Here is a 22,258-nt window from a genome sequence, read left to right as displayed (position 1 = left end):
TAACCATGGAAATAAATGCAGTCAACTCTTGCAAGTGTGGGGAGACAGCTCTTACAGCTGGATCATCCTTTCAGGATTCAAGGTATGAAAATAATTTCTGAATGCCAAGTCTAGCACTGGACACTAGTATGTCTCAATAGATATTTGCCAATTGATTAATAATAATAATAATAATAATAATAAATGTTGGACCTACTGAATTAAGAATAAACATGTTGCAGAACTGGTAAAAGCTGTTTAGAATCCATTAAAAGATATTTGTGGTGAAACAAGTTTATCAGTATCTTTTTCTTCAGTCGAGAGTAACTCCCCTTCCCTCACCCCATGCACTAGCCTCAGGCAAAGAGTGGGTGAAGTTGTTACCACGAGCAGCAGAGAGCAGACATAACCCAAGCTTGAGTGCAAACTGGAGCCCAGGAGAGTCAGCAGGGACAGACCATGGGAGAAACAGCAAGCACCAGGACCGATGAGCAAGGGCAAGTACAGAGGCTGCAGGAAAGGCCAAAGCTAAGATGCCAAGAAGGTCAGAGCTAGGGGACAAGCAGCAGACAGGGCAAGATGAGGTGCTCAGGAGACAGGATGGGAACCAAGACAGGGTGATGAGGAGTTTGTCTGCACTGGCTGCATAGGTGGGGAGGAGTTTGTCAGCTTACCTAAGAGTGAGGGGCCAAGGAATAGGTGATGTAGTCCTTTAATGGGCTTGTTGGCAAACCACACCTTTTTAAAGGTACAACTGCATGCTTGGTATGCTACTCAAAGCCCTCCTAGGACTCTTCACTTGAAATCGGTCCACTTAACAGCTATCCAAGAAAATTACTCTTATAACTTTAGAGTGAAACTCTACACACTGTACACAAGTTTACGGTGAAACTCTACCCAAGAACTCAGTGAGATATATTTCCTACTTTTAAAGAGGAATATGACAACTGGAATAAAAACAACAAAAATATGTTGAAATAAGAGACCTTAGAAAATATAGGTCATGTTTATATGTGTCTATGAATTACTTGGCTGAAAATTAATTGACATTTACTTTGAGGACTTAAAAAGAAGTCCTGCAGACTAATTTAATTATTGGGCTATCAGAATCAGACTGAAACACCAGATAGTCCACATTCATGCCCAAGGTTTCTGTCACCAAGCCTGGAGGTAGCATAAGGATCTGGGATCTCCAGGCAAACCATTTCTTATCAAAATTTCCCTTCCTGAGGAGTTCTGCCTATGGTTGCATTTTAGCATGTCTTGGGAATGGCATAAATTTGAGGGCTACTTCAACAGGACAAACCCATTGACTCTGAATCCAGACAAGCAGCAGGCTCAAATAATCAGAGGTAGCTTCTAAGCATGAGCTTTTATGAGAAAGTAGCCCAGAAGCCCAGAATCAGATAGTAAGGACATTCACAAGACAGCTTCTGGGCATAAATTGAGGCCGATTGTTTACATCTTCTAAACCTGAAGAACTGCACAGTTATAATGACAACAATGAGGACCTAAAAGATCCTAACTCTTTTCTAAATTGCCAAAGAAAAGGTAACCTAATTTTAAAGGCTTTAATGTTAATGCATTTCATTGAATTCTAGTTCTTTGAAAGTTGGTAACCTGAGTATGATCGCAATAAATAGCTCGATAAGGCAGAGCGATTAATCAGAACACACCAGTTCACTATCATGCCAACTAGACAAGAGCTTACCAAGCCTAGAAGTACATTAAATAATCACTATGGCGATAGAGATCTTCTCTTCCACTGTAGAATATTAAACCCATACTTAAACCACACTTTGCAAATAAGTATCTTTATATTTATAGTCTGTAAATTTAGCAGTGTCCCTCTCTGTGACACTGTTGTGACATGAGGCCATGCAAGAGTAAACCAGATTCTTGTGAGGTCTTGTTCCAGAGTGGACAAAACTTAAACCTTATTATAGGACAGCTGAAGTTTCACGAACGACATCGAAAGTCCTTATGTTAAGAAACCTTTCTCGATTGGCCCTGTGCCTCATCAGCCCTCTCAGTCAGTCACTGCTGGCAGTCACCAGTGGCTCTGGCATGAGCAGCCTGTGTCTTGTGCGCCTCTCCCAGGCCCACACACCTTGGGCCTTTGGCTCTGCTTGCTGACTCCCCACCCCGCATTCCTGAACCCAAGTGACTCACTCCTGTGGTGGCCGGTACCCCCTGGCACATGCCCCGCTCTGTTCCCTTAGGTGTCTGCTCTTAGGCATCAGAAATAGCCATAGCTATTTTTTAAAATATAATTCTCCTCAAATTTATCCATGCTATGCTCTCTTGCTATTTTGAAAGGTGAATACATTCAAGATATAGTTTCAAAAATACATTTTTCTCTGTATTCTTCAACATCTACCCATTACCTTTTGCTTCCCATCTCCTGCACCAGAAAAATTAAGAATTGGCAGATTAAGTTGACCATAGAGAGGAGTGTTTGTGGGGCCAGGGCAGAGGGCAAAGACCCAGTGCCTCACTGTCCCTGCTACCATCGTTCTGAAGAAGAGGAGCTAACAGTCACGGCGCCAGGGCCTAGTCCAGGCTCTTCGTGGGCGTCCCTTCATTGAATCCTTACAACAATTCTAGGAGGAAGCAGTCGTTATGAGCCCCATTGTTTAGATGAGGAAACTGAGGCTTTGGGAGACTGACTGACTTGTTCAAGAACACACATCTAAAAAGCCTCAGAGACAGGATTCCAGTCCAGGTCTGTTTGTCTCCAGAACCTGGCCTCTTACCCACTAAACAATGATGCCTCTCGTTATGGCTTGTCAAACTTCTACAAAGACCACTGGAAGGCCCTTACAAGCGTAGTTCCATAGTTAGACCAGAAGTGCAACTAAGGCTTTTGTAATCCAGCTGTAAGTGCAGCAGATGATTGAAAGATTGTATGTAAATCAGATTTTTGAAAATCAAATCCTATTCTAAATTCACCAGGGGAGTGTGCTTCATTCCTTCACAAAGAGAAAAAAATATGATTGCAGCACAATCCGTTGCAATAGATCTATTTGGTAAGCGTAGATGTTTTCAACTGCTGGAACCTGTCCTCTCTTACCCCAAATTTACTCACTCCTTACATTGCAGGTAATTTGTGGTCCAGACAGAAGAGGGAGAAAGACACCACACCCCCATTCACCACTCCAGGCATTGTTGGCCAGAGGGTAGGATGGCAGAAATAAACGTTGCTTTGGGAGGAGGAAGAGGAAGTCTGACATATGCATGAAGGCAGACTTGCACAGACGGCTAATTAATTCCTCAGTTAACCCACTACTTATTACCCAGCTCTAGCAGCAAATGAAGGTAACAGTTCTATGAGTCAGATACCCTTCATGAAGCTATTTGCAATCCTCTGAGGAAAACAGCAGAGTCAATAAATATCATCACATTATGTGGCATGCAGCTTCTCCTGCAGATGAAATCAGGTGTGGGTAGCTAGAATCTCACCATAATTCCATTAGCATTGTGATGGATCTGGATGAAAGGGCCTTTGGCCTCAGAATTGCTGTGAGCAGACAGCCTTCCTCTGTTGGCAGGGATTGCCTCAGCTGCAGAAAGCCATTTTGCTCAAGGTTATGTGCTTCCCAGAGGAGGCCCACATCCAATGAGGGAGGAAAGGTTGGTGATAGAGCCAGCTACATTGACCCAATTGGAACAACACTGACAGGTCATCTTAGATCTGGAGCTCCCACGGAGTCAACTGAGGCTGTGGGCCTGCATGGCCACTCAGCTCCTCCCTCTGCTCCTCCCTCTCTCTTCCATAGGTGTTGATCCCAGGGACAATCCCTAATAAACATCCTTCACACTAAACTCCATCTCAGAGTCTACCTCCTAGAGAACCCAGCCTGCACCAAGGGTCTACACAAACCATCATAAAATGAAAGTTATTGTATTAAGGGGAAGAGCTTTGCATTTATTGTGCATAAAATCCAGAAAGTCAGACTAAAAGTAAACTGAGAATTTTCTCCTGTATTTCCTGCTTTCATGGTATCAGTATTAGCAAGAATGGTTGCTTACTACTATTTCAAATAAGGTACAAATCCATGTAATTTATTTATCAGCCCTTTTTTCTTCTATGGAAAATTCACCTGTGATAAAATTACTTGGCTCCACTTTCTCTTCATTGTAGGTGTGATAGATTACAAAGATGACTGCAGTGTAATGACTGCCTGTATCCATGCCTGTAGCAATGGGACTTTGCAATTCTTCCCGTCAAAAGGCAGGCCAGCCTTGTGACTTGGCCAATAGAATGTGGTGGAAGTGATGTTGTGCTAGTTCAAGGCAGGCCTTGAGGAGGCCTTGAACACATCTGCTCTCTCTCTCGGGTCCCTGCCCAGTACCAGGTGGAAAAGACTGGGCTAGTTTGCTAGAAGGTGAGGAGGCCATCTGGAGCAACAAGCTAACCAAGTGGCCATCCTACAGTTCCCAGCCAGCCGGGCAGACTCACAACTGAGCCCAGCCAGGACCAGAACTGTCCAGTAAAGCTCAGTGCAAAGGGCTGATCCACAAAGTTGTTAGCTACATAAATAGCTGCTGCTTTAAGCCACCAGTTTTGGGGTAGTTTATTATGTAGCAAAAGCTATCTGACAGAGTAGCTAGTGGTTATTTCTAAGACTAATTCTGGAAGAATGAGTGTTTGGGCAAACTGGTCCATTTCCAAAAGCCTAAGGATCAATATTACTGTTTTCCTCTCCCATCTCCCATTTTTCAAGGCAGGGATCCAAGTCAATGATTTTGAGTAGACGAGAAGAAATACAGGAAAAATTCTATATGGGTATAGTTAAATTTTCACTTTAAAAATAGAAGACTGCATAGTCTAAGAAATGAACTTCCAGGCAAATATACAGAATGAGATTTGTGGTCAAGTTGGAAGTTTGAGAACGTTGACTTAAGTCCCTATATAATCCACTATTTTTTGGTTTTTTTGGTGGCTGGCCAGTACAAAGATTGAACCCTGGACCCTGGTGTTATCAACACCATGCTTGAACCAACTGAGCTAACTGCCAGCCCTAGTCCATTGTCCAATGTGTCTGTGTCCTATGGACACAAAAGTAGGGAACTGTAATGGACTCCCTCAGAGAACCTTTAAGAATCTAGCAATCTCCCCTTGCCTGTTATGATTCACAGCCAGTAAAGAAATACTCTCTATTTTTCCATCAACAGAATAAACAATCCTGTGGATTTAAAAAATATATATTTCAGAAAGAGGTTGACATTGTATTAGCTGTTTCTATACCTGGTGCTAAAAGGTTGAAGGCACTGTAGCCATTTCCTAGAAAAATGTCACCCTGGTTCCTGGCCCAGGTCTTGACATAAACCTGGTTCTCTTTCTGCTGCGGTGATTGGTCCAGATAAATTTCCACTTGCCACTTTGATGTGTATGAGGAGGCATGCATTCCCGTGATCTAGTGCCTGTGGTGGTTTGCTGAGTTAGACCTCAGAAATCAGTCTTTTCACCTCAATCTCCAAAGCAAAATTTCCTATAAATTCAATATCAGTTCATGTAGGACATTTCCTTCCTGATGCCTTTTATTTCTCTAACCTAGATGCTTAGGATGTGTCAGCATTAATTAGGCTACTTCCTGGTACCCAGCAGCAGGAAGAAGAAGCTGGAAGAGGTGAAGTTTTTTTCTGCCTCTAAGGGTGCTGTTCATCTGTTGACTCACTGTATGGATACTCAGAACCCTCCATGTGGGCAGCTGGCCATGGGCAGGTGTACATAATTACGGCATATGAGCTAGCAGGGTACTCAGAAGGTCATGTTAGCAGGTTTCATTAAATCTTCCTAAATTAGGGCCTTGACCTCTCAATAACTTCCTCATATTTGCATGAGTCCATCTGCATGATCACAGTGTCATTTGCCACGACAAAGTTTTCTCTCAGAGAAAGATGAGGACATGAATAACATGTCCTTACATTCACCAGCACCCAGATTGCTAGGAAGAACTGAAACATGTCATTTCTCTTAAACTCACTTTTGGCATTTTCTGCTCTATTTGGGTCAGCAAGTACATACCTTGACAAATATAGGGCTGTTGGTGGTGGTGCTGGTAGGGATTGGCTGGGAGTGCAGGTGTGGGTATGTTAGTGTACTCCCATGACATATTCACATACCTCCCTCTTATGTAGAGATAAAATCTGATCAAGATGAACATCAAGTGGACTTCAAGGAGAAAGTCTCTAAAGGATAGCCCTCAGCATGTGGATGTGTGCATGTGTGTACAAAGGGCCAAGGGGAAGTCCATCGGCTCCACACGGGCTAATGCAACAACAGAGAATACAGGCGTGCGTCCTCCTGACTCACTGAGAGAGTTCTCATGTGGCCTCTCCAATGAATGGACACGCAAGCGTCTAATGATCCCTTAAAAACCATGCCTGATAATTAACGACCTGTTGACAATGTCAGGTGACACTTCATAATAATATTACACATTTCCAAGCTTGTTACATATTTAGAAATAAGACATACAGTTTCTATAGTTAAAACTTTAAACAGGTGTTCAATTGCAAATGTGGGTGTTCCAGCAGCAACTGCTGGAGCTACCTCTGTGTCTTACCAGCTGAGTCACTGGCCAGTCAGGAACCTCAGGACAGAGGGGCTAGTCAGTACTCAATTTGCTGTGGCTGTGTTTAAACACTTTGTTCTTATAAAAATAATAACAAAAAAAATAACAATAATAATAGCAACGTTTAAAAAATAGTATTCATACCTAAGCTTCATCGACAGCTTACTATCTACTAGGCTCTGTTCTCACCAGTTTGTGTGTAAGGAATATGGCACTGATCCTCACTAGCACTACAAGGTGGGGACTATTATTATCCCCATTTTACAGACAATGGATCTAAGAGAGTTACTAGTCTTGAGTTCAGCTTAGCCTTTACCACTTTTCAAACATCAGAGATTTGTGGGATAATATGATGAGTAAAACTGTACCAAAGGCCTGGGTGCTCAGTGACAGCTTCGTAGCTTGCTCATGAGGCACACTGGGCGATGAGGTGTTGCAATCTTCTGCTTCCATCTCCAGTATTTCTAAAGGTAACCTGTGAGCCACCTCATTGACCTGGAGCCCTAAGCATAGAACTAGGGTCATATGGGCTTATGGCCAATAGTGGCCATTACCTTTAATCCAAGCTAGCTAGGGAATTGAGTTACAGTCATTGTTCAGTATCTGCTAAGGATGGTTCCCAGGACTCCCACATTCCAAAACCTGTGGATACTCAAGTTCCTCATATAAAATGGCATAGTATTTGCATACAACCTCCGCACATCCTTCCAAGTACTTTAAATCATCTCTAGATTACTTATAATACCTAATACAATATAAATGCTGTGTAAATAGTTGTAATACTGTATTTTTTGTATTATTTTTTACACCTGCATTATTTTTTATTTTTTTATTTTTTTCAAATATTTTCAATCTGTGATTGGTTGAATCCGTGAATGTGAAGCCATCAGATATAGAGAGCCCACTGTACCTCATTTACCGAACAATCTCATTAACCAGACAAAGTAGTCCATTGGTTAAAAACAAAGGGGGATAGTGTTTTAGAATCAATCCTTGGTTCGAATCTTAAGTCTACCATTTATTAGATGATATTATGGGCAAGTAACTTAATCTCTTTAAGCTTCTATTTCCTCCTACACTGCAAAAAGGCAAAAGGAATTAGGTTTCCCCTGCGGCATGAAGAATTTAAGTGAAAGATCAATAGACTCAGATTTCCCTTAGTCAGCATTTCTAACACCTAGGAGGGTTTGCCAGAAAGGTTATAGAATTTGCTTTTCCATAAACCTTCAAAGCCATGACAGCACTTCATCAGGCAGAGGGTTTTCAGTGAGGCTTTCCCCCTTGAGAGTGCAACCCTGGTGGTCTGTAAAGGACTTACAGGTGGTCTCTTTGGTCTCTTAATATTATGACAGTCTTCTGCTTCTAACCTATTTACTCTACGAAAGGTAATTTTTACTTAATGTAATTACTGTCTTGTTTGCCTGTACCCACATACCAAACTTAATTAAAATACTTTAGAAATGAAGATATTTCCATTTGAAAATTATCAACTGCTTCTCTGTTTCAAGATAACAGAAAGCCCCCAATCAAGCTTAAGATGTATGTGAACTCCTTATCAGTGTGCCAAAATGTGTCAAAACCAGTCAATTACTTTCAAGTATTAATGAAATAAATAAGCAGAGAAACATGCAAAGTGAGGAATGGTTACATCAAACTGAGAATTCATAAATCATCTTTTTGTGTCTCAGCACTAAATTTGATTTAGTCTAGTCTATTTTTTTGTGTGATAGCCTGAAAGTATATAGAGAGACAAGTAAAACAAACAGAGAGTGCAGTGATGAGTTTAAGGCACCTGTGATGAGAGAGTTGGCCTAAGTGAGTGTGTTAGGCAGTGGTCAGTTCTACTTGGGGCCATTACCGGAGAAAATCAGCTCAAGTTTCTGCTTCAAGGAAGACTGGACCCAGGGAGGACTTTTTCAACCACAAGGAAATAGTAAAGACTCATTCCATCCATGCCACAAGCCCACCATAGTACCTTCTGGTTGTTAAAACTGCCCATCATGCTGGAACAGTCCATAGTGGCCAATGAGGAAACCTGGAAATCCATTCTATTGTTCCACAAACATTGGTTGTGTTCCTACATGTGCCGAGCTCTATGCTATGCTGTGAATACAATGGTTAATAAGGCTTGCTGTCAGGACACCTGCAGATTAGTAAGAAAAACACAGTTATGGAAGAAGTTACATTAAACTATTACGAGAATCACAGTAGGGGAAGTAGAGGAGGTCCTAACCTAGTCTAGGGGTCAGGGAGTTGCCAGAGAAACAAAGCGAGACACTAGTTAAAGGCAATAAAGGCAAATTTTATTCACTAACTAGTGTAGTAAGGGAATGAGACATCAGTATAGATCTGAGCTCAATTCTGAATTCTGGAAAGACATCTGGGGATTTATAGCCAACAAGCAGAATGAAAGGGTCAGTGGGTGGAAAATTACTAAGAGGGACATATGGGTAGGGGGATTCTTGCTGAACCCATCTAACAGGATTCTGATAAAGGCAGGCCAAAGACTTAGACATTGAGGGAATGAAGAACTTGATCAGATATAAAGCATGGTCAGATAACAAGAGTGGGGAGAATGTCACTAAACTGACTTAGTAGGATTCTTACTAAAAGGGGCCTCAGTAGGCCAAGACAGGGCCCAAGGACGAGGCCCAGTCAAAAAGAGGACGCAGAGGAGCCTGTCTAAAGTTCGGTCAAGGAGAGAGTCTTCGTCCAAGTTTTTGCAGAAAGAAGTATTTAAACTGAAAATTGAAAGCTGATTAAAGTTGGATGAGGGCATGGTGTAAGCAGAAAGAAGAGTCGGTGTGAAGTTCTCAGAGGTGAGGTGAGGTGAGCATCGTATAGCTGGGAAAGTAAAAAAAGCTGATTACAACTGGCAAATGAAATTTGAGGCAAAGAGAAATAGGAAATGAGACTAGAGACATAAGCAAAGGAGAGAATTGGAGGTGTTGTAAATCTGGTTAGAGGTTCAGATTTTTGTCCTAAGGCCCATGGGAAAGTTCTAACTGGGAGAGCAATATGATTTGGTTTCTCTAGCCTGCAGAGAGGAAGGTAGATTGGAAGGGGCAAGATTGGAGGCCAGGAACCCAACTGAGCACGTGCTACAGTAATTTGGGTGTGAGTTCATGTAACTTGGATGAGGGTGACAGCCTGGAGCTAGAGAGAAATGGAAGGATTAAGATATTTAGGAGATAGGAATAGCAGAACTTGGGGCGTGACTTTGTGTGAGCAGAGAGAAAGGTAAGAGTTGAGAATGACTCCTGGGTTTCTGATTTTGGCAACTGGGTGGATACTGAAATTAGTAACACTGATGGAAGAGCAACTTGTGGAGGAAGAGGATGTATTAGTTTGGGACATACTGGGTTTAAGTTGTATGACATTCAAGTTTGCAGCTCGGGTGTTGAAATGCTATTATCCGCAGTCCCACAGTGCCTTGCATTGTTGAAGGCTATTTAAGAATCTCCTGTCATTCCTCACTGGATCATCATGTACTTGTTCTGATGATTTGCCTACACTAAGTAATGGAAGCCAGAAGACAGAGATGTTGGAGAAGAGGTAGACAGGACAGAAAGGATGACATGTGGAACAGCCAGTAGAAAGAGAATGTAGGAACCACCAGATAGGATGACTAGTTTCTTTCTTCCCTCTTATCTTTCTGCAAACTCCCCAGCTATTAAGAACAAGATCAGGAGGTGTCATTCACTTCCCACAATCAAACTTTGCAAGAATTCACACACTGTGTATAGGATTAATAGTCTACAAGGAAGCTTTCCATAAATAGCCCAATTTATAAAGTGATTTGGGGGCAATTTACAGGTAAGATTAAGATGCCTTCCCATATACATGCTTCAGCCTGGAGAGATCTCAGAAACAAAGTTGAATGAGAAAATCAAGTCACAAAATGAAATTTATAAACACGGAAATCCTTTGATGATATATACACATATGTAAAAACATGGTTATTATTATCTGTAGGGAAAGAGTCAGAAGAATGGTATAATTGAGAACAGCAAACAAGACTTCAACCATATTAATAAAGATTTTTTTTAAAACTTAAGGATTTGAAGCATATTTGGCAAAATGTTAACATTTGTTAGATCTGGGAGTTTGGTATATGTATTAGTTTTAAGTGATTCATTAAAAGGGCGGTATAAATTCTTTCTTACAAAAAATATTCCAAATAATATATGTAGATGCTCTCCGCTCAAGGAGGTGCAGATTTACACCCCCTCTTCTAAGGATGGGCTAGACTTACTGACTCAGTCAAAGACCAGAGTAGGGAAAGGGAAAAATGGTATTCACAGTGCAGAAGTCTGGCAGACACCACCTTGACCAAGTGATGATGCTTAAATCACCAGGAATGGCATGTGGCTCTCATGCACCCCCTGACATGATGTGACAGGAAGGTCACTTCACCTCTGCAGTATGCTTTCCCGAAACCCATAACCCTGGGTAGTCACATGAAAAACAATGGACAAACCCAGATCGGGAAGCATTCTAAGTACCTGCGCAGTGCTCCTTAAGACTGTCAAAGTCGGGCCGGCCCGGTGGCGCACTGCTACAGTGCGCCGCTTGGGAGCATGGCGGCGCTCCCACCGAGGGTTCGGATCCCACATACAGACCGGTTCCCGCTCACTGGCTGAGCGAGGTGCGGGCGCAGCGCCGAGGGCTGCGATCCCGTTGCTGGTCCTGGTCCGGTACGGGCGCGACACTGAGGGTTGCGATCTGTTGCCGGTCACGAGAAAAAGACAAAAAAAAAATTAAATAAATAAATAAAAAAGACTGTCAGTCATAAAAGCCAAGCGAAGATTGAGGAACTGTCACAGACCACAGGAGACTGGCAAGACTTGACAGCCAAATACAACGTGGTACCCTGGATTGGAATCTGGAACAGGAAGAGAACATTAATGGAAAAGCTGGTGACATCCAAACAAAGTATGGAGTTAACAGAAATGTACCAATGTTGGTTTCTTAACTGTGACAAACATGCCTTGGTTTTAGAAGATGTTAATAACAGGGGAAACAGAATGACAGGATATATGAACACCGTACTATTTTTGCAACTTTTCTGTAATCTAACCTTATTCCATTTAAAAAGGTTTTTAAAAATTTTTTAAGTGACTGTATGTCATCAAGAACCCTCCAACTCAAAATGAAATCAATAAATCATCTGTGCCTTTGAGGATTGCAGCATATTATGAAAGTACAGTGCTTCCTTGCTTCCCGGCCCTGCTAAAGAAGGAAGTGTACCATGGAAGTCAGTTTTTCAGAAAATTGAAACTAACCCTTCAATCACAAAGAATGTTTTTATTTTCAGCTATTTTTTGATGGCAAGCTTGTAGCAATGGATGACAAACTTCATTCTCCTCTGAACAGAGGACACAAGAGTAATTGAATCCTTCCTGGGTGACTCAGGGTCACCCGTGTGAACATCTGTTATTACATTACCTCAGACAAAGCTCAGTCCTGCCTTTCATGTTCTTTACTGTAGCATGGAGTTGGAAATGTGGGAGCCATCTCCCTACAGCTAAGAAACAGCTACAGAAAGACTCCAAAAGATTAATGTGGATTAAGAATAAGACAGGTACTTATGCAACTTCAAGTGAGCCAACACTCCATAGAGAGTATCTTCCACCTTCTTAAATAAGCGGTCTAGCAGAGGAGAGGAACTGGCAGCTATTTTTCTGTGTCACTGCATATCCTCTGGACAGTAATTGAAGACACCAATAACCCAACTCATCTCATTCCAGGCAAGGGAAGCAGGTGGAGATGAGGGTTAACTCACTGATATTTTCCTGAAGGATTTTAAATTGTGACCTTATCTATCTTGATTTAAAAAGTATTTTCTTTAAGTATATCAGAGGGGAATTATTTGGCTCCTACTACATGAGTAAGTGTCAAAGCCAAAGAGGCAGTATGATGTGAAACTTGGCAATAGGCAGTCAGAGAAGTAAAGAGAGTTTGGGAGGAAGGGGGGATTAAAATTCTGCCCCCAGCAGAGGTATTTCTCACCAAGTCTTTTTCATGACCCTGTTCAGGAGTCACTTGCCAGCTGTTGCTCCCTCCCTTGGAAGACCATGTCTCCTTGGAGCCCAACAAGTGCCCACCTTCAAAGCTCAGTCAAGAGATTGGCCCCTCTTCTGGAAAATGGTCTTTGCCCTGCTCTCTTTCCCAGCTTGTCATTCAGTTAACCTACCAACCTTTACTTAATCCGACATGGAGATAGGATTTAGAGTATCTTCCTAGTGCTTCTTTCCCTTGTATTACCTCTGCAACTCAAATGTAAGCCCTCTGAGGACTACAGTCTCTATTTTCTGCCTCTATTTAATTATTCAAGTCACCTTGTACCATGTCAGTCTCGATAAATATTTCTGGATTAGCTGATTGTGTATGAAATAATAATACCAAGTAACCTGACTAGGAAGTAGGTGATAACTTTCAAATTATTAGTACAGACAGGAGATATTAAGGGATTATCAAGAAGCTTCCTATCGAATGTCCAGCCACTGTGTCACCTGTTTGCTGAAGACAGGACTCAAGCTTTCATCAGCATCATGAATATGAACAAGCTAGAATGAGGCCAGAGGTTTGGACCTGAAATTGTCAACTAACTAATTTTGAACAAAAGTCTGACTAAAGGAAAAATATTTTAATGTCCATACTTTTTCTCCATTCCTCTAAGTATGCAAAAATCTATACTCCATTTAGAGCAAGGTTTCTCAGCTTCAGTACTCTTCACATTTTGGATCAGACAATCCTTTGTTGTGGAGGGCTAGCCTGTATTATAGGAGGTTTGGCAGCTATGGTTGCTAGAGTTAGCAAATTAAAATACAGGATTACCAGTTAAATTTGAATTCCAGATAAACAATGAATAATGGTTTTGATATAGTTATGTCCTGTGCAGTATTAGCAGTATCCCTGGACTCCATTTACTAAATGCCAGTAGCATGACACCCCCACCCCCTGCCAAGTTGTGACAACCATAAATGTCACCAGACATTGGCAGACATCCCCTCGGGGAACAAAATTGCCCCTGTTGAGAACCACTGAATCAGGGTAACTCATCAGAAACTTCTTTATCTTAGCTTCCTGAAGAATAACTTTCTCTGGTGAAGCATCAATGAAAGAATTAGCCGTAGAAAGAACTCTTCCACACAACTTGCTTAAGACATTTTGAACACATTTTTTATTCTGCTTCTTAATGCCTCTTGGGATCAATTCCCTTTAGGCTTTCATGCCATGTAAATTCTTGGCTCTCTTTCAGAATTAGCAGGCTCATTTCAATTAGTTAACGTAAATTATGAAACCTGTCATATTTTCCTTAACTGCTAGAAAGCTTAGAGTGAATTTAATGCTCAGTTGCAGAAACCATCTAAGCTCACGTGGCTAGTATTTTTTTTAAAAGTGCATAATGACTTTTATATGCCACTTATTTTTTAAATCCTTTACAAATATTAAGTTTTTAATTCATTCTATCACTGTAACAACCTTACAGTTAATACTGTTATTATCCTTCCTTTTAAAGATAAGGAAATAGGGATTTTTGTTGTTGCTGCTGCTATTCCTATGAACCATTTCCTATTTTGTCATCATCCGTATTTTACATGTAAGCCCGCCAGATTCTGTTTGGAAGTGGAATTGGTATAAGTTACGTCTCACATGCCTACATCACTTCAAGTCCTCTCAGCCTCACCTGTCTCTATTCCAAATGTCCCCTTGGCAACCAGCTCCAACTACCTCTTTCAGGTGCACCCTCCCAGAGCCCAGGCCACGTGCCTCTCACCTCTGATCCTGGGCTTCCCTGTTAACCCCAACGTGTGGGATGCTTCAGATCCCAGAATCGCACAATCCAGAATTGTACGGAAGTTAACACCTCATGGTCAAAATGTTGCCAAATGGGAGATGGAAACTGATAGAATCATTTGTTCTCTTCTCTTTACTCCAGAGATACAGCTTGTCAGAGGATAGGCCTCTAAGACACAGCAATCAGTAGTACTTAGTGGCAACCAGCTCTGCAATGCCTGCTCAAATTTCTCTCTTCTTTAGGCCTCTAAGACACAGCAATCAGTAGTACTTAGTGGCAACCAGCTCTGCAATGCCTGCTCGAATTTCTCTCGTCTGCCTCAGTCTCCTCTCAATTCTGCTCCTTGGGATAACCCTCCCTAACGAAGTAGTAGTGTGGGCTGGCCGGTTTGCTCAGTTGTTAGAGCATGGTGTTATAACACCAAAGTCAAGGGTCAAGGATTTGTATCCCCTTACCAGCCAGCCACCAAAAAAAGAAAACAAAAAACCCAAAAGTAGTAGGAACATAGTATTGTCAGGCTCTGTTTTCTAAGGAATCCAGACTAAGGATTATAAATACTTATAAATAAAATCACACTGAATGGAAGTTTATTTAGTTATTAACTTCAGAATTTGCAGTATTCATTGTGGTCCAATCAAAACACAATTCTGGGGATTTGATTTCCTGTTTCCTGTGACACCTTGGATTGAGATCTGAAGCAACGAAGATCTCTGGCACATTAGCAGGGCTGCTCATGCTTTTGATGATGATTCACAGTCTAGATGGTTTGTCAGTCACCTGTACTGAATTCTGGCTCTGGGTCCAAATTTGACGAGCACGTTATGTGGACAACCTGATCCCCCAGATTTATAAGCTATATTTAAGAACTAGCTGTCCTATAAACAGAGTGCTGCCTAGTTTCGTCGAGTTCATTTATTCTCTTACTTGAAATACATGTGGCTTCAAGAAATATGAGTGCCCATAGGGCATTCTCATTGAAAGTTCAGTTACTTATGACCCAGGGTTTTTAAATATCGAGGTTATACCCCAGTGGTGTGCACTGTTCAAAGAAAGTTTCCATTCACCTTTGTGCCAAAAGAGATAGAGAATCAGAGTGGTGCATCTGAGGAAACATCCCAAGGGCCAATGGAAAAGAAAAACTCAACATCATCTCAAGCGGAAAATTTGGAGACTCATCAAGAAGTGTCATTTGGGAACAGAGTAGTTCATCCCTTGTTGGATTTTAACATTTTTATTCCTTGGTCTTAAATAAAGAAATTGATATATAAACTCTGGTGGTTAAGGCGACCTTACTAACCTTGGTACTCTGACTGCCTGAGGATTGCACTACCTCTTAGAAGTTGGGCTAATGTGTATGGATGCTATCTTTTGCCTTTTTAATAATTTTTTTAAAAAATGAATTAGCTCTGCTATGCATACTCTTTGGATGGGGAAATAGGAGCTTCTCCAGACTTTTAAATTTGTAATAAAGTCAATTAAAAAAAACCCAAACACACAACTCTGGAATGTTATCCCTAGAAAGACCTTAAGGATATTGAGGCCGACCCTGCCATCTTTACAGCTGAGGATGTCAACATCCAGAGAGGGAAGGGTGTTCCTCAAGATCATGTGCTCTGTCAGTGGCATGTGAATATAGCACTAACATTCATTTAGTGTCTACAATGCCAGATTCCCAGGTACATTATTTCATTTCATGCTTAAAAATTGGGTAATTAATATTATCATCCCCATTTTATACATTAGACACAGAGGCTCAGGAAAAGTGAAGTGAAATGTTCAAGGTTGCAACAGTAGCAAATGGGAGAATCAGGTTCAACCTAGACCTCCAAACTCCACATGTCTAGTTCTTTCCCCAGCTGCCTCCCATGGTCAGGAAGTAGGTTCTGGCTTCCTGGGGACCCCATGAAAAAACATCAGCTTCGGAGGAAGATAGGCTTGAATTCAAATCCTTCCTTCACCACTTAATAGCTTTGTTAGATCTCAAGTGGGTGACTTAATTTCTCTGAGCCTCAATTTTTTCATTCTAAAAATGGAGAAAAGAACATTGACCCATAGTGTGGCTGTGAAGATGAGATGAAATAATACTGTATGTGGAAATATCTCATCACAGTGTCAGTATACACCAGGGCTTAATAAATGTTAGCCAGTATCAATTCTCCGGAATCAAAGATGCCTACCAAAAGCAATATCAGCTTCTACTTTGTAGGTATTAAGTGCTAGAGATGGTACTAAGCATTTTCTACTGAAGAAGAAATTTCTTCTAAACATCCTACCCTCATGGAGGGAGGGAAGAAGGGAATGTCGGCTACATCCCAATTTCTTATTATCTCTAATAATAGGTCATAAACTTTAGCCTGTTGAGTACTCCCTTTTTGAACTTTGCCATATCTGTGAGGCAGTTTTAAAACTTAAATTTAGGGGCCGGCCCGGTGGCGCACTGCTACAGGGTTCGGAGGTTTCGGATCCCACGTACAGACCGGCCACTCACTGGCTGAGCGAGGTGCGGGCGCAACACCAAGGGTTGCGATCCCGTTGCCGGTCACGGTCCGGTACAGGCGCGACACTGAGGGTTGCGATCCGATGGCGGTCACGAAAAAAGACAAAAAGGAAAAAAAAAAATTTAAATTTATAGGTTAGCTTTTTTCTTTCTTTCTTTCTTTCTTTTTTTTTTTTTTTTGGAAGCTGGCCAGTATGGGAATCTGAACCCTTGACCTTGGTATTACAGTATCACCTGAACTACTGGCCAGCCCTATAGTTTGGTTTTGTCTGAAGCAATAAGACTTTGAAATTACAGGTTTGATGTGCTAGTTATATTTTTTTCTTATTACATTCAAACATTGTACATTAACCATTAAAATATAAAAGTGTTATTATTTAAAATACTCCAGAAAAAATATAAGATATATAGAACAAGATTGGCAAAATGTTGATCACTGTTGAAACATGGGGCTTATACCATTCTCTAATTGTATGTATCTTTTGAAATTTTCCATAATAAAAAAAAGCTTAAAAACTAAAATAAAACACCCTATGAAACCTGGGAGTGGGGTTAGGGAATGTTATCTCTCAGAGACTAAAATCATATTGTCACAGTTTGGGAAACACTGGCCCATAATACCCACTAGAAGGTCACCGTCATAGGACGGGAGTGGGGTTAGGGAATGTTATCTCTCAGAGACTAAAATCATATTGTCACAGTTTGGGAAATACTGGCCCATAATACCCACTAGAAGGTCACCGTCATAGGACAGGCACTCAGGCTTCATTCTTCTTTATGGGCTGTGTCCCTGTACTTAGAACAACTAGTCATACAGGTAAATTAAAGTTTGCAGAATCAATGAATGAATGATTATCAAGCCTTTTATCGTCCTTGTGGCTTTTAGCTCTGTCTGCTTGGATGTCCTAAACTGCTAATTCTCCCCTAGCAGGTGAAAAATAAGTTAACACGGAAAATTTCACCACCAAAGGATTAATTCTGCAGAAAACAGTCTAAACTGAGGAGCTCCTGCTGTTTTCCTTTTACCGTTATGCCATTTGGCTTCCATTACCATGAAGAACATACCTAGAATTTTAACAAATTCCCACAATCACATTTGATTGTCATTGGACATTCTCTGTTAAATGAGGTTGAATGATATTACTTGGCTACGGGTATGTATTTTGTCAAAGAATCTCTTAGCAGATGCTATTAAGAATAAGCTTCATAGCCGTTTGTCTCAAATGGCTTATGTGCCATAGGTCTGGAAAAGGAGAATGAAGTGAGGTGGCCTCGTGAGCCAGAAATGACTATTGTAATTGATGAGTCTCACATACACCAGCAGGCTAGCAGTGTCTGCTTTATGCTGTTCCAGAGCACCCTCTCCTACTCACACCTGGAGCCAAGCAGCCCCTACCAACTTGAGTCTGGTATCTAATTAGCTATCTCAATTAAAGGTTGAATACACTAGAAGTCTAAATCTATTCCAGGAGGATAGAAAGGCTTTGGCAGGATAGCTTTTTGTGTATATAATTAGTTATCCTAAAAACAGTAATAGTGTGCTTCTTTATTATGCAAAGCAATTAGTATTATGCAAAATACTGTTTCAAATTATAATGTCGTTTTTTTCCTTTGCTGAAGGATATGGGCCAAATTTCTATTAAATACTCATATACCTTTTGAATCTTCTTCTTTATTCAGTGTATTTCTTTTAAACACAACAATAACAGAGATTATATGACTAATTTAAAGACTGCAAATAGCAGAAACAATAAAAACAAAAAAAATCTGAGAAATTAGAGCAGCATTTCTACTCTGTCCCCACAAAATACAAATACAGAAATTAGGTTTCTACTCCCAAAATCGTTATTGTGGAAATAGCTTTTTCTCTTGCTTATAGAATGAAAACAACTCATTTCACTATTTTTATGGCTCTTTTTTAGAAATGGGGTGGCCCAAGGATAGAGAATGAAGTAGATGCATTGTTGGTGGCTCAGCAGCTTCTAAAACACATCAGCACCATATGATGCATGATGTGTATTAAGCCATGCAACTGGATCACCCAAGGCAGAACTGAGGATCTATCTCATGGCTTGTGGAGAAAACTAAACTGACTGCATTTTTTCCAAGGAAGTGATTAGCAGGAAATAGTCAACTTAAAAATTCTGCACAGAAATAAAATGTGAATGGTTCATAAATGAATGAAAAGATGTTCAGTCTCACTCATACTTGAAGAAATTAAAATTAAAATAGTACTTTCTCACCTCTCTGTTAGTCTGTTGAAATAGCCTGCTAATAGGTCCCCCTATTTCCATTCTTGTAGACAGAGCAATCTTTTAAAAACAAAAATCTGATCATGTCTTTCCACTACTCAAACCTTTCATTGGCTTCTCAATTCACTTTATAGATACATTTTAACATCAGTTACACTATGCTGTATATAATATTCTGCAACTTTTTGTACTTGTGATGTCTTTGAAATCTTTTCAAGTCAGTACATAGGGCTGTATCTCATTTTTAGCTGCTGTATAATATTCCACTGTGTGGCTAAAGTCATTTAGCTATTTTATTAGTGAACATTTAGATTGTTAACAATTTTTGGCTGTCATAAATACGGCTGCAATGAACATCCTATATGTGCCACATTACTGTCATGTGAGAGTGTTTAAGGAAAATACCAACAGGTAATTTTCTAAAAACTTAATAGCCACTGCCAAATTGCCTATTAAACTAGCTGTTCAGGCTACTCCCCACCAGCAGGGTGTGACAGTACCTATTGACTCACGACTTTGCCAATACTTGCTTCTAGGTGCTTTTTACTGTTCCACTGACATATTTGTCTATTCCTGCAGGCTCATACTATTCTTAAATTCTGGGAAATTCTTGTCTATTCTGCAACTATTTCTTTACATACTGTATCTCACCATCCTCTCCATTTTCTACTTGTAAATAGTAGAACTTTTGATTCTATACTTTGTCTCTTAATTTTCCCTTCATACTTACCATCTCTTCAGCCCTTTGTATGGCATCAGGGAGAATTCCTTGGCTCAATCTTTCAACTCACAAATTTGCTCTTCAGTAATGTCCCTTATAAAATACCAGTTCCAACTGGTATCCTTGTGGTGCTGCTGCAGCAGGCCGCAGAGCCCGGGCAGCACACAGATCAGGTGAGCCATCCCAACTGTTGGCATGGCTCAGGGGCTTGAGCAGCAGCCATGCGGGCATCCAGGAGGCCACTGAGCACCATGATCAAGGGGCCCCCCTTGGTTCAGGCAAGTGCACCCTGTCATTGTGCATCATCAAACACTTCAAACTGAAGTGCCTCTCCAGCGGGGACCTGTTCCAAGACAGCATTCTGAGGGACACAGAGACTGGTGTGCTGGCCAAGACTCTCATTGACCAGAAGAAGCTCATTCCAGATGATATCATGACTCGGTTGACCCTCCATGAGCTGAAACATCTCACCCAGTTTAGCTGGCTGTTGTACAGTTTCCCCAAGACACTTCCACAGATGGAAGCCCTGCATAGAGTTTATCACATACACCAGGTGATGAACCCAAACTCACCCTCTGAGGTCATCAAGTAATGCCTCATTGCTCACTGGATTCATCCCATCCAGGAATACAACCTCGAATTCAACCCTCCCAGAGCAGTGGGTATTGATGATCTGGTTGGAGACCCTCCCATCCAGAGAGAGGATGAAGACCAGAGATGGTTATCAAGAGTTTGAAGACATATGAAGCCCAAATGCAACCAGTCCTAGAATCTTACCAGAAGAAAAAGGAGTTGTTGGGCTGGGTCACAGACCCTTCAAACCTGTTGTGCAGGCTAAGACACAGACCCATCATATGTAGACTGGGCCACAGACCCCTCATATGCAGGTTGTGAGCTAGGTAGTTGGAAAAAGATCCTGGGAGCTGTTGGCAATGTTCACGTGCTTTATTTCAATGTGAGCTCAACCCCCAGTGGATCAGAGCCATTGTTTTTTACACTGGAGTCAGATAATCAAGGAACTCATGGGTGTGAGTCACACAGCCAAGGAACACCTGAATGTACATGCACAGTTAACATATTTACATAAGACAGGCTGAGTCACGCTCAGCCAGATACGAGGTGAGGGAGCCTGACCAGTCTGTCACCATTTCCTTCACAGGAGTGCTGGAAACATTCCCCAGAACAGAAACTGACAAGATCTGACCCTACACACATGCTTTCCTACAGTTCCACAAATAAACAGAAAGCATCAGTTATTTCATGAGGAAAAATGCATGTAATTATCAAGATGAGCCCAATCTCCTTTTTGGTTCATTTAGAAGCTCCTTGTTCTAAGACTCCAGCATGTATAAATTCTTTGAAAATTATGTTACTTTCTACTGATTTTGTTCTGGATATTAAGGATGTACCAAATGAGTGAGACACTAAGATTTATCTTTTGAAATTGTCTAGTGTGTTTCATTCAGTTATCCTCTGTGTATGTGCAATTCAAAAACATCAGGAATGTCTAAACTTTAAAAACTTCTTTTCAAGTGAAATTAAAAGAACAATTGGTAGTAATGCAACTTTTGTTCAGTATAAGTAAGTGGTTGATAAGGTTGCCATATTTTTCTGGAAAAGTTAAAAATTGCATTATACTAATTTGGTGAAAGTATCTCATTGGAGGCTTTTGTGTAGACTGATGACAAAAAAAGATCTTTCTAGCCCATGGGACATGGTTTTGTGATATACCATAGCTATAAAATTCCAGAGAAAAACAATTGGATTTACAGATCAGTTGCAGAATGCAAATTTATTCTTGCCTTTGAACAAAGAAACCTGTAAGCTGGCTATATAAGCTGTATTTGTTTTATTGTTAAACATTTTTAGTTTTCATACTCAAAACTTTCAGTTTGCTATAAAAATATATCAAATAGCATTTAAGACATGTTACTTTGACATGACTTTCTTTTGAAAATACATATGTACTGAGGGATATGATGTATGTTATAAATTGATATTATGATATAAGTTCTTGAATAAACACCAAAGTTGAATGGATTTTCTTCAGTGGAAAAATATAATTGAAGCCTTATGTTTTTAGATGTTACTCAGGTTAAGAAATGTGTGCTTTAGGACCTACTTGCCAGTTCTCTTTTTGATCCAAATGTTCAATGTGACTCGATGAGTAACAAAGTATTAAAAAAAGAGATGCAACAGCACGAGTAAAAGAACTATGTAACTACACGGCACTACATAAAATAAGCATACTTTGGGAGATAAGCATACTTTATCATTAGGAAATAGATCAGGCATGCCTAGGGGAAGGTTCCCTTAAGAAAAATAGCATAAGGTTATAAGGTATACATTAGTCTCTGTTACAATAAAATTAAACTTCAGAAAAAATATCAGTTTCATCTACCTATTCAGTTTTTTATTATAAGG

General features: G+C 40.7%; 1 pseudogene; it reads left to right on the top strand.

The window, feature by feature from the left end:
* The first annotated feature begins 5 nt into the window (after positions 1 to 5).
* LOC103588264 lies at positions 6 to 21,073 on the top strand (annotated as a pseudogene).
* Positions 21,074 to 22,258: the final 1,185 nt, after the last annotated feature.

The sequence above is a fragment of the Galeopterus variegatus genome, unplaced genomic scaffold, assembly GCF_000696425.1.
Source record: "Galeopterus variegatus unplaced genomic scaffold, G_variegatus-3.0.2 Scaffold29, whole genome shotgun sequence".
NCBI classification, from domain to species: Eukaryota; Metazoa; Chordata; class Mammalia; order Dermoptera; family Cynocephalidae; genus Galeopterus; species Galeopterus variegatus.
The sequence above is the reverse complement of the archived record's forward strand: the minus strand, read 5'-3'. Positions and strand labels throughout refer to the sequence as shown.